Genomic DNA, 14,024 nt, shown 5'->3' on the forward strand with positions numbered 1-14,024 from the left:
CTCACTGAAATAACAGGAACGATGAGCAGAATATCAAAAAGTTTGTAAGAGCAATTATTTTCAAATAAAACTTCTAAGGTACTGTATTAAATAAAGATCCTATGAATATAAGGAGAAGACTAACAAATAACAGGATGCCCAGAGAGGTGCGAGATGCCCCATCCCTGGGAACAAGCAAGGCCAGGCTGGATGGGGCTCTGAGCAACCTGGTCTGATTGCAGATGTCCCTGCCCCTGGCAGGGGGTTGGACCTTTAAAGGTCCCTTCCAGCCCAAACCATTCTATGATTCTAAGAATAACTGCAAAGCATAGTTTAAACTGTAAAGGATTACTTTCTCATATTATGTTTATCATTGTGTTTGGTAATAAGATGGAAAGATTAATTCAAAAAGCTCGAGGTGGAAAAGAATAGAAGGAAGACTGGCAAACAAAAGGGAGAAATCCTCCATAGGTTTCTCTTTACACTTCTAAAGTTAAAGCAGGAGGGATTGCATCTTTTTACCTTTTTTCTCCTTTTGAGATGATCCAACTCTGCATTTTCTGTAAAAGTAAAGCAAAAGAAATTCTACCTGGTCAGCCAAAGGTTGCTTCTGTGAATATGATCCAAAATCCACAAATCTGCAAGACCGAGTAAGTACTTAAATGTATCTTCAGACACGTATTTGCAACATGATCGTTTCAGAAATGAGTGCCCCTATAGACAGTTTGAAATCGGTGCTCTGCACTGCTAGAGCTCAGCTCATTTCATCTCTTCCTTTAACTCACAGCAAACGCATTTGAGGATCGTATTCTTAGAGCTTATTTCTCTGAATAATATTGCAATGGACTTACAAGCAATATGAATCATTGACTCTCCTGTATAAACCCTAGCATCACATCTGTTGCTCAGCTAATGACAGGAGACAGACCTCTGCTGTTCTGACCTCCAGATTTATGGGATCCTAGGTTCTGCAGTGGAGCTTGTACCATGTGTTGCCTCCCACCTCTGTTCTTATTGCTTGAAGGAAGGAGCAGACTAACACATGAGTTGCTGTTCTGTGTGAGGCTCTCAGCAGTTGCCTGAATTACTCATCTCTAAAGCCAAATTTACTCCAAAACGTGATATGAAAATGGCACCTTTCTTAATAAACTGTATGCTTCTCATGTATATTCAGCCCCAATGGTGTTGAATTCAATCTCAGAAAGGTTGGAACTCTGTATGTGGGTAAAGTGAAGCACATATATAATATTTTTGTGCTTGGAGATGAAGCTTTTAATATAGGGGTTTTTTATATTTATGAAAGTTAATCATGTAGGTATAATGTTTATTAAATCGTGGCAGTTGCTAATAAACTAATCAGGATTAGATTATAATTGTGCTAGGTTTTGCACAAGCACAGAGGAAGATGGAGTCTCTGCTTTCAGCAATGGGAATTCTGACTATAAATTATCTTTCAGAATCATAATCAATGTTCTGCTTCATCACATGCATAATCATCAGTATATATGTGCACGTCATCCCAGACCTGCCTATATACCCCTTGCTAAATTTCAGAATATAAGGATGTCACTGAGGACTCAGTTTAATGGCTGGGAAGAGAGGCTTGGACATTAAACAGAAATGAACCACAGCTGAGATCGCAGTGTTCTACTATTTCAGCCATTCTATTTTGGGCTAAATCATGGGAGAGACAACCAACTTTGAATACCATAATGCCTTTTGTTTTTAATGAATCCATTCTAAGGCTCGCTTGTCAGATTTATGAAGCTTAATGTTTTCACCATAAAACTAGACAATCTACAAAATATGTTTTGGTAATGAAGAAGGTATATATAGATTTCATTTGGTACCCAGCCTCCCTTGCAAGGCTTCAGTAGTCAACCATCTAAGACTGATTTTTCTTTCTCTGCCCAGGTTACTTAGGTCTTTATTCCTGAGATTTATTTTGTTTACCTGTAGAACACACAGACATGTGAAATGATTGTGAATAGGATACATGTTACTAAAATTCCATCTCACAATTAACAGTTCACATCTATTCCTATTCTGATGGAATTACATCTTTTATACTCATCATTTAAACTCTCCTGGGCATTGAAAAATTATTATGGAGATCTAATTATATGTCTTAATATAAACGCCAGTAAGAACATCTAGCTAAGTCAGACTGAACAAGTTCTTGGAAGCAGACTATTCTCACCAGCCCATAGCTTAATGCTGCCATTTCTTACTTGATTTTGAACAATTTGGAGAAAGCACAGAATTCTGTGTCTGATAACAAGTTGTGCCAATTGGCAGGATTTGAGGTCTTTCCCCCCCGCCCCGTATGCAAGTCTGTCATAAATAAAAAAAAAATTAAAAACAAAACAAAACAAAAAAAACCACCAAAACCCACACAAACAAACAAACAAAAATCCCCAAACAAATAAAACAGACCAAAAAAAAAAAACAACAAACAAACCAAAAAAAAGAAAAAAAAACCCCAAAACCTAAAAGCTAAACAAAAGCATCTTTCACTGTGTGGTACAGCAAGCTAGATCTGCAGTAGGGTGCTTGTTGATGCCAGTTATTTTGTTTGTTTGCTTTACCTCCATTGGAAAAGGAAAAAAATACTAACCCTGTAGTTCAAATATTACAGCTAATCATAAAGCAGCATGCACACAGAGTATTTCAAGCATTGCAACTCTGCAGTGACATTGAAACAAAGATAAGCAGGAAGGGCACACCAAAGAGTTTGGCTAACAGACAAACGGGATGCCTAGCAAGGACCAACCCAGTCTATAGATCATTTGAAGTTGTATGAGCAGGGCACCAGCTGTTCTGCTGTCACCACCACTGGTGTCCCACCTGTTAGTACTGCTGCCTCCTGCCCTGCTGCCGTCGTCTCTTTGCCTTGTGTCCTGTTCCAGTTAATCAGTTGAGTTTGTTCAGTCTGTATGAGCCAGTCGGTTCCCCTGCAAGGTGTAATAACCAAAACCATTAGTTTTCTCTTAAAGATCAGATATCTGTACTGCTATTAATTTTAACGGAGCAGCCTGTCTGCATTATTCTATACAGTAAATTGAAATAATATAATCCTTCATTCTTGTGCATTCAAGCCAGATTAATGCTTCATATGCCTCTAAGTGGAAGGAATTGTAAAGAAATACAAGGTTTTTACCAACGATTCTCAGTTTCTACCGGAAATGATGCTCTCATGCAGCTGTAAAGGACAATTCATCCACGTCCTGTAGGCTTACATTTATGGCATTACTGAAGCTAGTTAGAAAAACTGTATGAAAGAAATACTCAACAGAAAATTTTCATTTTATTTAAAACTGGAAATCATCAGAAATTATCCAGAAATTGAAGGGGGGGGGGGGGGGGGGGGGGGGGAGAAAGCCTGACAGTGTTGAAAAGTAATTTTTAGATTTTTTCAGTAGTTTCAAATTTTTATTTTGAAAGTTAGTAGTTTATTTTACCTTAGCATTGCAGTATAATGATATACATATAAATACATTGAAAATTAAAAACGTATTTTCAGAGTTGTCAAAAAAGGTTTCCATTTTTTTAAGGCATTTTGATAATTTGGAAATTTTCAGGTTTCATTCCAAAGTAGAATAAAGCAAAAAATAAGTACTATATTTTTCTTGAAGTTGGATTTCTGGTTGTCCTTGTAGTTTTAGGCAACAAAACTTTATTATAAAATGTATTAATAGGAACTGGGAAGTAGAAAGTCCAGAAATAACTGCATTACCAGTTGCATTTTGATAAATACTTTGAATGTTTGGTTTGATGTCCTCGGCTTTTGTTTTATTAGAATAGTCTAACAAATTAAAGCTATTGCTAGGTATCAAAGTCTGTGTGTGGAGCATCAAAAGGTAGTTTTTGGCATCTGATTATTGTTATTGGCCTTGGACTATGTGTTGTTGGGTGCAATCCAGTTCAGCCTGGTGGGCAAGTACCACAAAAAGCAAAATAACATCAGCATCCTATTAATAGCTACATACAGTTAGTAGCTAGGATGGTAATTTTGAATATGGAAAGCTGTCGTCATTTCTAGACTCAAAATACCTCTGCTTGTTCTTATGGCTAAATGAATTCTTCAGACCACTCTCAGAGGCGAAACATTCTGATTTAGAATTTCTTTTTATCAAAAATCTCCTCTTGTCAGATTGTCTTTTCCAGAGAACATCCTACAGACCTCTGAGGAATACCTGTTGGGTAGACACAGAACTGAAAAACAAAATTCCCAACAGCTGAATTAATAAAGTCTTGCTTTCCATAGCATTGTACTGTCCATTTAGGGCTTCCTACAGCAATAATCTCAGGTCCTCCTTTGTGGTTTCTTATCTCCTCATTTTCTCCCATCCATCCTTCTCCCCTCTCCTGCTACCTCATCTGCTGTAGCTTGCTTGTTACTCCAGGCTGGTCGGTAAAATGCAGGAAGATGTGAGGCTGGTTTTAGCAATTGCTCAGCCAACTGGCTGGCTGGTACCCACATGGTGGTTGGCCAGCTGGTTCCTATGTTGGTACGCTGGCCAGCGAGCTACTGACTTTATATAACAAATTTTCCTCCGTAGGACTCTTAATTCAGGTCACCATTCTCCCACCCAGACAATTTTTCATCAAACTCCAGCTATTTAGCATCCTCAAGACCTTTCCTGTCTGTCAGATGGCTTTAAAATTGACCAACAGATTAAAATGCAATTGAAAACTGGATAGAGTTACTATCGTGAGCCTCATTTCCTCAGGAAACCAGTTTTGAAACAAAAGCCTTTATGGCCAAGACTGTGGTCCTGTTCTCTTTTACTCTGTTATCTGCAACTGCTGGTAATATTTTTATTGTATAATTACAGCATGTTATTCTCCATAAATAAGCCCTTCAATAAAAGTTCTATAATGACATGTAGTTTGTTTTCCCATATGATTTTCCAAGAATGGGTTTCACATGTAGCTGTGGTTTGTCCTTGTTATTGGTTATTTAATCTCAGCTACTTTGTAGGCTGAAAGCTGAAAGGCAGGCACTTCCGTGATTCCTGTATTGGTTTGGGTGAGTTCTCTCCCTCTTTCTTACTAACATTGATGGAGGTTAGGATATTGATTGCTGCTTCTCAGTGTGTGCTTTTTCCCAATAGCCACTACTAGCACCCTAGGGGTGGTGGCACACTTATGGATGCTTAGGATCAGGTTTAGCCATTTAGGCATAAATCACTATTAATAATGACTGCTATGCTGTCTTTCTACCCACCAGATACTCAGACTTGTTCAGTCACATACACTGTAGCAGCCAAATTAAAAATAAATAGATATATCCAAGTCATATTTGCCCTTTCTGTATCTCTAATCAGTTCTTTATGTATCATGTAGTTAGGACATCCTTTCACATGACCCTTACGTATTTTTGATTCGTCATTTACTTTATCCTCTTAAATACCTTTGTAAGACACCTGGTGGACTACAGGCACGGTGTTCATTAGTCTGTTACCAGCCTTATTCTCTAGCATATCTCCCCTCAGTTGCACAGCTACAGTTATCATACTCCTTACCTTTTAGTCCTTGATAGTACTGTTTCAGTAGCTATATTAGGCTATAAGTTGAACTTTAAAAAAGTTAAAGGTTGATGACACAAATACCTCCTGTAATTTATTCATGCAAATTTGGTAAAACAAAGATCTTGGGGAGAACTTCTTGAACATGCTCAGTTTTTATTTACTTCATAGGTCTCCAAAAGTATTTGCAATTCAGTGTACTTTCTTTAATATGGGTTACAACAGTTTGAATTAGATAACAGGCTTCATAATGTTCTTAGGCTTATTTGATATATTATTTTTTTTCCCTAGCTCTTGAGAGGCAGCGTATCTCCATTTGCTCTTTATGTCAGTCACTTCCACTTAGATTAAGTTGTATTGCTACTGTTTATGAATGCTATTTGCGGTTTTAAAAAAAATTGTTTAACACTCTGAAACCTGCCAAAAATTGATGTAGACTCTAGAGAGACTCTCAGAATAAAAACCTGGAATATTAACTCATGCAATTAGCCTAAAGGGACACCTAAAACTGAAAAAAACGTGTTCCATTGGAACAGATTTTATTGCAGTAACCCATACAGCACAAATTGTATTATGGGTAGAAACTTTTATAATGTTTTCAGTCTATGGACTTAAATCTCTCTTCAAATATATGCATAACTTGCTTCTTTACAGCATGTAAACACTTTCAGGAAACACAGGACACCCTCCAACAGAGGAAATTTTATCATTATCATTTTGCAGTCACGGTACTCTCTCGTATACAGACCAGATGACTTGTCAAATGCTGTAGGGAGGGCCAGTGGCATCTAGAAATAAATCTTTCTGCCTTGAATCATGATTTACTGACTTAATTTTATTGTTTGTCCTCTCTTCCTTCTACAATGCTCTATTAAGACAAGCAAGAATTACTGGCAGATTTTAGAAGAATAATCTGAAACATAGAAAAGTAAAGGTGCTTCTGAAAGTGAAGCTGCCTCAGCTATAGGCATTCGGTGTCATGCCAGCTCTGGGAGGTACACAGCAGCTGTACGTTAAGCCCAAGGGAAGTGCAAGTGCTCAGAAAGCAAAACAAAACCATCATATTCAGAAGAAAACAGTGAAGCCAATTCTAATCAAAATTAATAGATAATAGACAACTAGCTCTTTTCAGCTTCTTTGAGAAGCTGAGCAGCACACCCAAAGAAATAAAGACTCCTATTGAGGGGGCAGGAGGAAGAGAAGAAAAGAGAACCCTGGGAATTCACACCAGCTGATGGCAGGTGTAGAAATTGGGTGGTAATATATGAAAGCTGTTTTTCCTTCAATCTCCTATACGGTTAATAGAGAGTTCACCTTTAGAGGGTGGTCTGGCATTTCAAGGATGTATTTTTACAAATGCTCAAGCTCTTTGTATACAAGGAGTCATAAACAAACCGCTTCCTAATCTATGTACCCTAAAGATAGGAGCCTAAAGGTAGGTTCCTATGAATAGTTCTTTTTCTTTCAAGTTATGGAAGCAGTCAACACTGCAGCAATAAGTGCATTTCTAGGGGAGCTGGGGAAGCAAGTTCTGCCTCTCATTACCATAAAAGTAGATTCTGATGTGCCCTTTCTTGCAGATGAGAGGGCACTGGTTATAGTTATAAATCCTGAAGGTGGCACTTTTTTAATTCAAGATCTGTATAATTTAAGGAGGGCTAAAAACACAGAGGGAGAGGGTCATGGACCTTACCTAGCTCACATGCCACTGCAAGAATTTGTAAGAGAATTGATACAGTGCTTTGAAAACTCAAAACTTCATGCAAGTGTTAAGTAATAGCAGAATACCCAAGAAGGTTGTAACTTTAAAAATTTAGTCTTGCATGAATGTTTACTAACAATTTATTTTGCAAAGGCAAAATTAAAGCAAGGTCATACTTAAATAGATGCTCCATAGGAGTGTTGCTAATCTTATGCTTTATTACCAAAGAAGAGGCATCAGTTGCTCCCAAGCACAGCGTAACTAGTGGTATTACCTCATTCTGTTGCACAAAAATACTTCTTGACAAAGTATTGGCATTTTTTTAAAGGGAGCCAGCCAGAAGTCAATGTAAATGTCTTTGAACCTAAGACCACCTGTGGCATCAGCCCTTGCTCATTAGAAACTCATCACCTTTTCCTTGTTGCTTAATAGGTTATGTTTTCACCTGCAGTGATTCTAGCGCTCTTGATTAGGGAAATCTGTAGGCTGGCTTTCTGAAAGCAGTCTGTCAAATGCTAATACAGATTTATTTCTGTGCCAGCACTACATGCTTATTTCTTGTATTCAGTTCAGAGGTGTGTTCAGGTCTGGGGCCCCCAACATAAGAAGGCCATGGACCTGCTGGAGCAGGTACAGAGGAGCACATGAAAATGATCAGAGAGCTGGAGCTGCTCTGCTGTGGAGACAAGCTGAGAGGGTTGGCGTTGTTCAGCCTAGAGAAGGGAAGAGTCCATGGAGACCTTATTTAAGCTGTTCAGTACCTAAAGGGGCTGACAAAAAACATGGAGAGGGGCTTTTTACAGGGGCATGTAGTGATAGGACAAGGGGGAATTACTTTAAACTGAAAGAGGGTAGATTTAGATTAGCTATTAGGAAGAAATTCTTCCCTGTGAGCATGGCGAGGCGCTGGCCCAGGCTGCCCAGAGAAGCTGTGGCTGCCCCATCCCTGGCAGTGTCCAAGGCCAGGCTGGACGGGGCTTGAAGCAATCTGGGCTGGTGGAAGGTGTCCCTGCCCATGGCAGGGGGCTGGAACTAGATGGTCTTTAAGATCCCTTCCAACCCAAACCATGTTGTGATTCAATGTTTAATATGGGTGCTCTGCATTGCATGTATATCAGTACTTCCCTGGGTTTCTCTAGCAGCTTGCACAAAGGTGTTAGACAGGAGTCTTGTGTAATACTGGCTTATAAAGCAGAAATAGTAATGCTCCAGTTGATAAAGTCCTCTGTTCTTCCAGCTTCCACTGAGTTTTTAGCTGCTCCTTAAAACAACAGAAGTAGGCATACTCTGAATTTCACCAGCTTGGACTGAAAGAACTGTAAGCTGCTGCACGCTGTTCAGTACTGCATCCACTTTTTGTCTGCTACCATTAGGTAGACTAACTGGTGTATTTGTTTTAGGAAAGGATTTTTAGAAAAATGTCTAAAAATCTGATCTAGAAAATTAGAGGTAAAGAACTGTTATTTAAATTGCACTTAATTGTAATTTTGACCTGAACTTATTTGAATGCACGTGTCTCTGTCTCCCTCAAAATTCATTTCTTCTGGATATTTATCACTGTGACATTGAGTTTTTTATGGTGCTCTGAAGTGCTTCAGAGAACATGGAGAGTGTTTTAATACTGCTGATTTACTCTTTCAGGTCTGTAGTAATTTCCTTACTGCCTAATTATAAGGCTCAGTTTAATTTACTCCACACATAATGTTTACTGATGCACATATGGTGCAATATTTCAGGAAACTGTATCCATATCAGGTAGTTTTGTGTAAGGCTACAGTTTGTAACATTTCCATCAAATGAGGGAAAATTTGATCCTCAACATAATACTCATGATGAATTATTTTTGTCTGGCAAAAGCCAAAGAGTGTAGTAGCTATGGCTGCTTTTTCTTGTTGAAATTGGGAATTGATTTTTTTTTTAATTATTTTTTTTTAATGGAATGAAGTTGTGAGCACTGGCTGTTGTTGTGAGGGCTGGCCTTTCAGAGTGGCTTGTGAGGAATTATGATGCAAAACTCAGTGACAGCTATACTGCGTTAGAGTAGATTACTGCACATAAGTTTGTCTATTATTCCTCAAATAATGGCTCTTCATAAAAGCTCACATATTTCAACAAAGCTTTGTACTCACTCCAGGAACTTTAGAAGATGCCTAGCTCTGTAATCACTGCAGAGAAATGAATATATAAAGTTTTTTAAACTCTTTTTGATGAGAGACACTGTAAATATGTAAATATGGGAGATCAACAGAAGTATATCATGTTGCTACTCAGAACAACCCCAGTCCAAAACCAAAAAAGCTCAACCCAAAAACTTATTCCAAGAAATTTCTATTGATGATAGTTTTACATAAAGAAGTTTTCACTGTTCTGTAGGGTTGGCAATAGAGTGACCTGTAGCCGCATCAACGAAAGACACTTACAGAAGCTTGGATTCATAAGTACAGCTTCATATTTTGATATTCATGCAGTAGCATGAGGTAGGGAGCTCTGAAAACATGGGAAAACAGTACTTTTCCGAAGACTTCTATAATTCTGTCCTCCTAATGGGCTTATGGGCAATGGCAAAGTACATAGAATTTAGTTGTCAAATGGGATTTCAACATTGTGTTAGTTTCTTAATTGACATTAATTTTATTTGGTAACACTACTTCTGAAGTATTATAAAATGTCTTCAATGTTATTTATTACTTGTTTGTAAGGAACCGGAAATATAAAGAGTTTTGTTTTCAGTTTTTGCTTTGTGGAAATTACTGCAAAGGAGAAGAAAACAAAACAAACAAAACAAAACAAAAACAAAACCAGCAAAACAAAACAAACCCAAGAAAAATACCCAGGCTGTGATCTCACTGCAGTAAGGGCTTTTTTGAAAGGTATGGTTGATAACTGATAGCATCGGTTATCAATCATCTCTATGTATGGGGCAGGATCAGCTTGTGACTTTGAGTGACTCTCAGAAAGGATGATGAGAAATCCATTTTTGCAGAATACAATCAATTTTTAATCTTGTTTTAGCCATTGTCTGGAACTCAAACAGATAGGTCTACCAAAGACAGCTATCATCAGCTTTCATTGGAGCTAAATCTCTAGGTCTTAGAGAAGCTGTTGATAGTATTTAATATGCCAGCCTGTTCATGCATCTGGGGTAGGTGGGAATGCAAGTGTGACACATGTACCATTTACTTTATTAACACTTCAAAGCTTATTGGATCTGACTGCTCCTAAGTGAAGTTACTAAGCATGCTTATCATAGGATAATTACATGAAGGGTTTTCATAGACAAATATCTTCCTGTTTGTGACCAGTTATTTAACCTCCCCACAACAGTTTTGTCCCCACTTAATTTTTGTTTACTACATGTATAATAACGCATAAAGCTCCAAAGCCACTCTGTTTGATTTAAAACAACAAAGCCTGAGATAATACGTGAAGTCACACAATATGTTGTAGTTCTCAGTTTAATCCATGGATGTCTAATCCATGATTTTTATTTTTTCCCATTACCCTCCTCATTGTCACACCTTTTTTGCATCAGACCCTCTAGGCTTACAGTCTTAGTGACATTTTTGACACTTTACAGTCCTTGGTTTTCACAAGGATATGTTTCAAAGTCCTATCCTTTTTCTTCTCTGCTGGGGTAACCTCCTACAATCTTTCCCTTCTTTGTTCCCACATGTAATGTCCTGTTCTGCGACTTCATCTTTTCATATTCTCCTTGTCACAACTCTACCCTCCCAGATCATACAGAATGTGAAAGTCACTGTCTTTCTCTTCTGGGTTATTTTGACATCACTAATTCTTTCCACTGACTGTTCACTCCCTACCTGTATTTCTGTCCTGTTTTTCTAGCATTTTTGGATGAAAATCTCTGTACTGTCCTCTACTTCTTCATGCCCTGTATCGTTCTTCATTGTTAAAAAGAATAAATATTTGGTACTGTCCCAGCGCTCTGACTGGCACTGCAATTTTATTGTTCTATCCAGGCATGAAACAAGACAGAGTTCTTGCCCTGATAATACTCATATGTTTGGGGGGTATGTGGGTGTCTGTCCCTCAAGCTTATATATTTTTCCCTGCTTTTATGTAACTACACTAATGTTGTTAACAAGCCTGAGGCTTGCTATTGCTGAATAATGATAGCACACACAGTGCCCCGCTCTGCTTCCCCCTGCCCCGCCCCCCACCCCCCCCCCCAAAAAAAAAAGGGGGGATTAAATACCTAATACTTGGTAACTAGTTTCTTCTCTACTTCTGACCAGATAACAGTCTGAGGAATCCTTAGTAGTGACCTACAAGAAGGAGGAATGATTTTTTTATGTGTGTCTTATGCTCTTTCAAATTTCTGGTCAAAAATTGTCACTTCACAACTTACTTTCCATTAGTAAATTAATCCCCAGCCTTTTCCTGGCTAGGCAAGTTTCTCTTTAGAGAAAAAAAGTCTCTCACACACACACAAAAATATGAAGAAGTATGATCAGTATTTGTAACAGTATTTCTTCCTGAGTTTTTATCTTGGGGTTTTCAAGTGTGATACGTGCTTTAAATATTAATCTTGTTACTGTTTAATCTGTCAGGACCTAATTGATGGCATTGGCATTTGCATCCCACCGTCTACCATTTTTTGGTCCCACCTTCCTGGGTTGTAGTGTGCAGAACTGACTGAGACTTTCTCTTTAGCACTATATTGCAGTAGGTTCTCATGCTCACAGTCTTACTCACCAGAACTCAGTTTCACAACGTATTGGAGGAGGCACGCTAACTGCAGTGGAGAAGGCTTTATTTTCATCTCTTTCAATTAAATTAATCCCTGTTTGGGAGTGCTCCACAGGTGCGAGCTGGAGTTCGGTTCAGCTTGTAATGCTCGTTAAATAGAAAATGGTGAATAAGGTGCTCCTTGGTAAACTTTTGTTACAGGTAGCTTTATACTGCCAGTCTTTATAAAGTTTAACAATCTGTTAGAGTCATTAATCTCCTGCTGTGACTTTACCTTCCCGTGTCAGGATTAGACATTTAATTCTCTACTAGACTGTAAGTAGCACTGAGACATTTTGGTTCTAAAATTGTTGTATAGCCATGGAAAACATCATTTCAATGGCCAGTTTAACCTCTTTGAGCTCAATTATAGCTGTGAACCGACAATGATAAACCAGCCCTAAACAGAGTTAGAACAGTAGAACATGATGCTATCAAAACCAGCAACTGACTCTGTGCACCATAAACTGACCAAATTGACTGAACTGGAAAGACATAAAATCTGCCTTGTGGTACACTATTCATACTTCTAAAAATATTTACAGGTCTTGATGTTTTCCTTTTATAACATTGTGCTGGTCTGGCAAACTTATTCTTCTAGCTATATGTTAATTAATAAAGTTTTCTCCATGCCAAAAGGAATTAAGCAAGACCTTCATTTAATGTGCTTTCTGCCCCAACAAATGGAGTTTCATGTAGTGGAAGCTACCAACTCTGTGAAGTCACTTCTAACTTAAAAATTCAGTGGAGAAAACCCCCTAAAACATTATCTTATGAGTAATAGTTTGTGTCATAATATTTGCATCAGAATGCAGGGTGTATTAAGGCACTGCAAAGATATTTGTTAGCGTGCTTACGTGCACAAGGTCTTGTGCTGTTTTAAGAATAAAACTTGATGTGGTTTTGCTGCATGTTTTATGACCATTTAAATTCAAGTCACGAACTTCTCCCATTCCCTTCTAAACTGATGTTACTTCTATGAAACAGTAAAATATCTGGACGCATAAGCCATCACTTTGGCCGGACCTCGTTGCAGTATGCAGAGGAACATACAAGATTAGTTTTCCAGTAGTTATTTACCATGATGAATAGCCCTAATTCTATCAAATAGATGGGTAATGCTGAGCTAATACTTTTAAATGTCTTGTCTTGTGCAATTAATATTACCCTGTCATGTATCCATTTGAGCTATTGGATGAATGTCCTATGTTCATATTCCTGTCACATTTAACAAATGATTTTGTCAAGTAATTCTTTATAGCTTGTGGTGATGGATAGCAAAATTTGTAGTCTCCTGAGTATATAAAACCCGTTAACTATACCTTTCAACTTCAATGCAAGGGCATCCTAAAACTCAGATAACCAATTTCTAAAGAAATTATAATGTGTGTTTACAAGAGGGGTCAGAAGTATGCTACTAGCATCTCTGATTAACACGGCATAGGAAAACAGAATTTGTTAATTTTATATTTATCAAACCTGTGACAGTCAGAATTCAAATTCTTTTTCAGCTACTGCAACTATGAACCTTAGAAGGCAACTTACAATTGCTATTAGCAACAAGATAACCATTTTATTCATTCATTTGGATTCATATAAGTCTACTGTATATTTACAGTTGTAAACCCCAAATTGCTGGTTGCTGATGCTCCTACTGTCCTTTTTATTGATTTCTGGTATGTGTTTGTGGACTGAAGATATTTAATACCGATGAAAATAAGCGCATACTTAACCACCCTGAGACTTTTCTTACAGTTCCATGGGGCATATTGGTATAATCACATCTATACACATTAATCTTGATTAAAAAATGAATTGCTTTTTCATTGAACACAACACTTGGAAACAGATACCTCCTTATGGAATGATATAAACAGAGAACTGTGAGTGTTAATTTAACATTTAAAGTAGTTTTTTTCTCTACAGCGGACAGCAGGTTTTATTGACAGGTATTAACCTTGAGCAACTGGATTTTTTTAAAGGTTTTTTTTTTTCCCTGAGAATGAGATGGAAACCACATGGAGTTTTTAAAATCCTTTTTTTTTTTTTTGGTGTGTGTTCCT

At 37.8% G+C, this 14,024-nt stretch overlaps 1 protein-coding gene across 2 annotated transcripts in view; it reads left to right on the forward strand.

Moving 5' to 3' along the window:
• CTNNA2 (catenin alpha 2) overlaps nucleotides 1-14,024 on the forward strand; it is a 515,013-nt gene that overhangs the window by 391,691 nt on the left and 109,298 nt on the right. The gene's annotated exons all lie outside the window — the stretch shown is intronic.

Source organism: Falco cherrug, chromosome 1 (genome assembly GCF_023634085.1).
Source record: "Falco cherrug isolate bFalChe1 chromosome 1, bFalChe1.pri, whole genome shotgun sequence".
Taxonomy (NCBI): Eukaryota; Metazoa; Chordata; class Aves; order Falconiformes; family Falconidae; genus Falco; species Falco cherrug.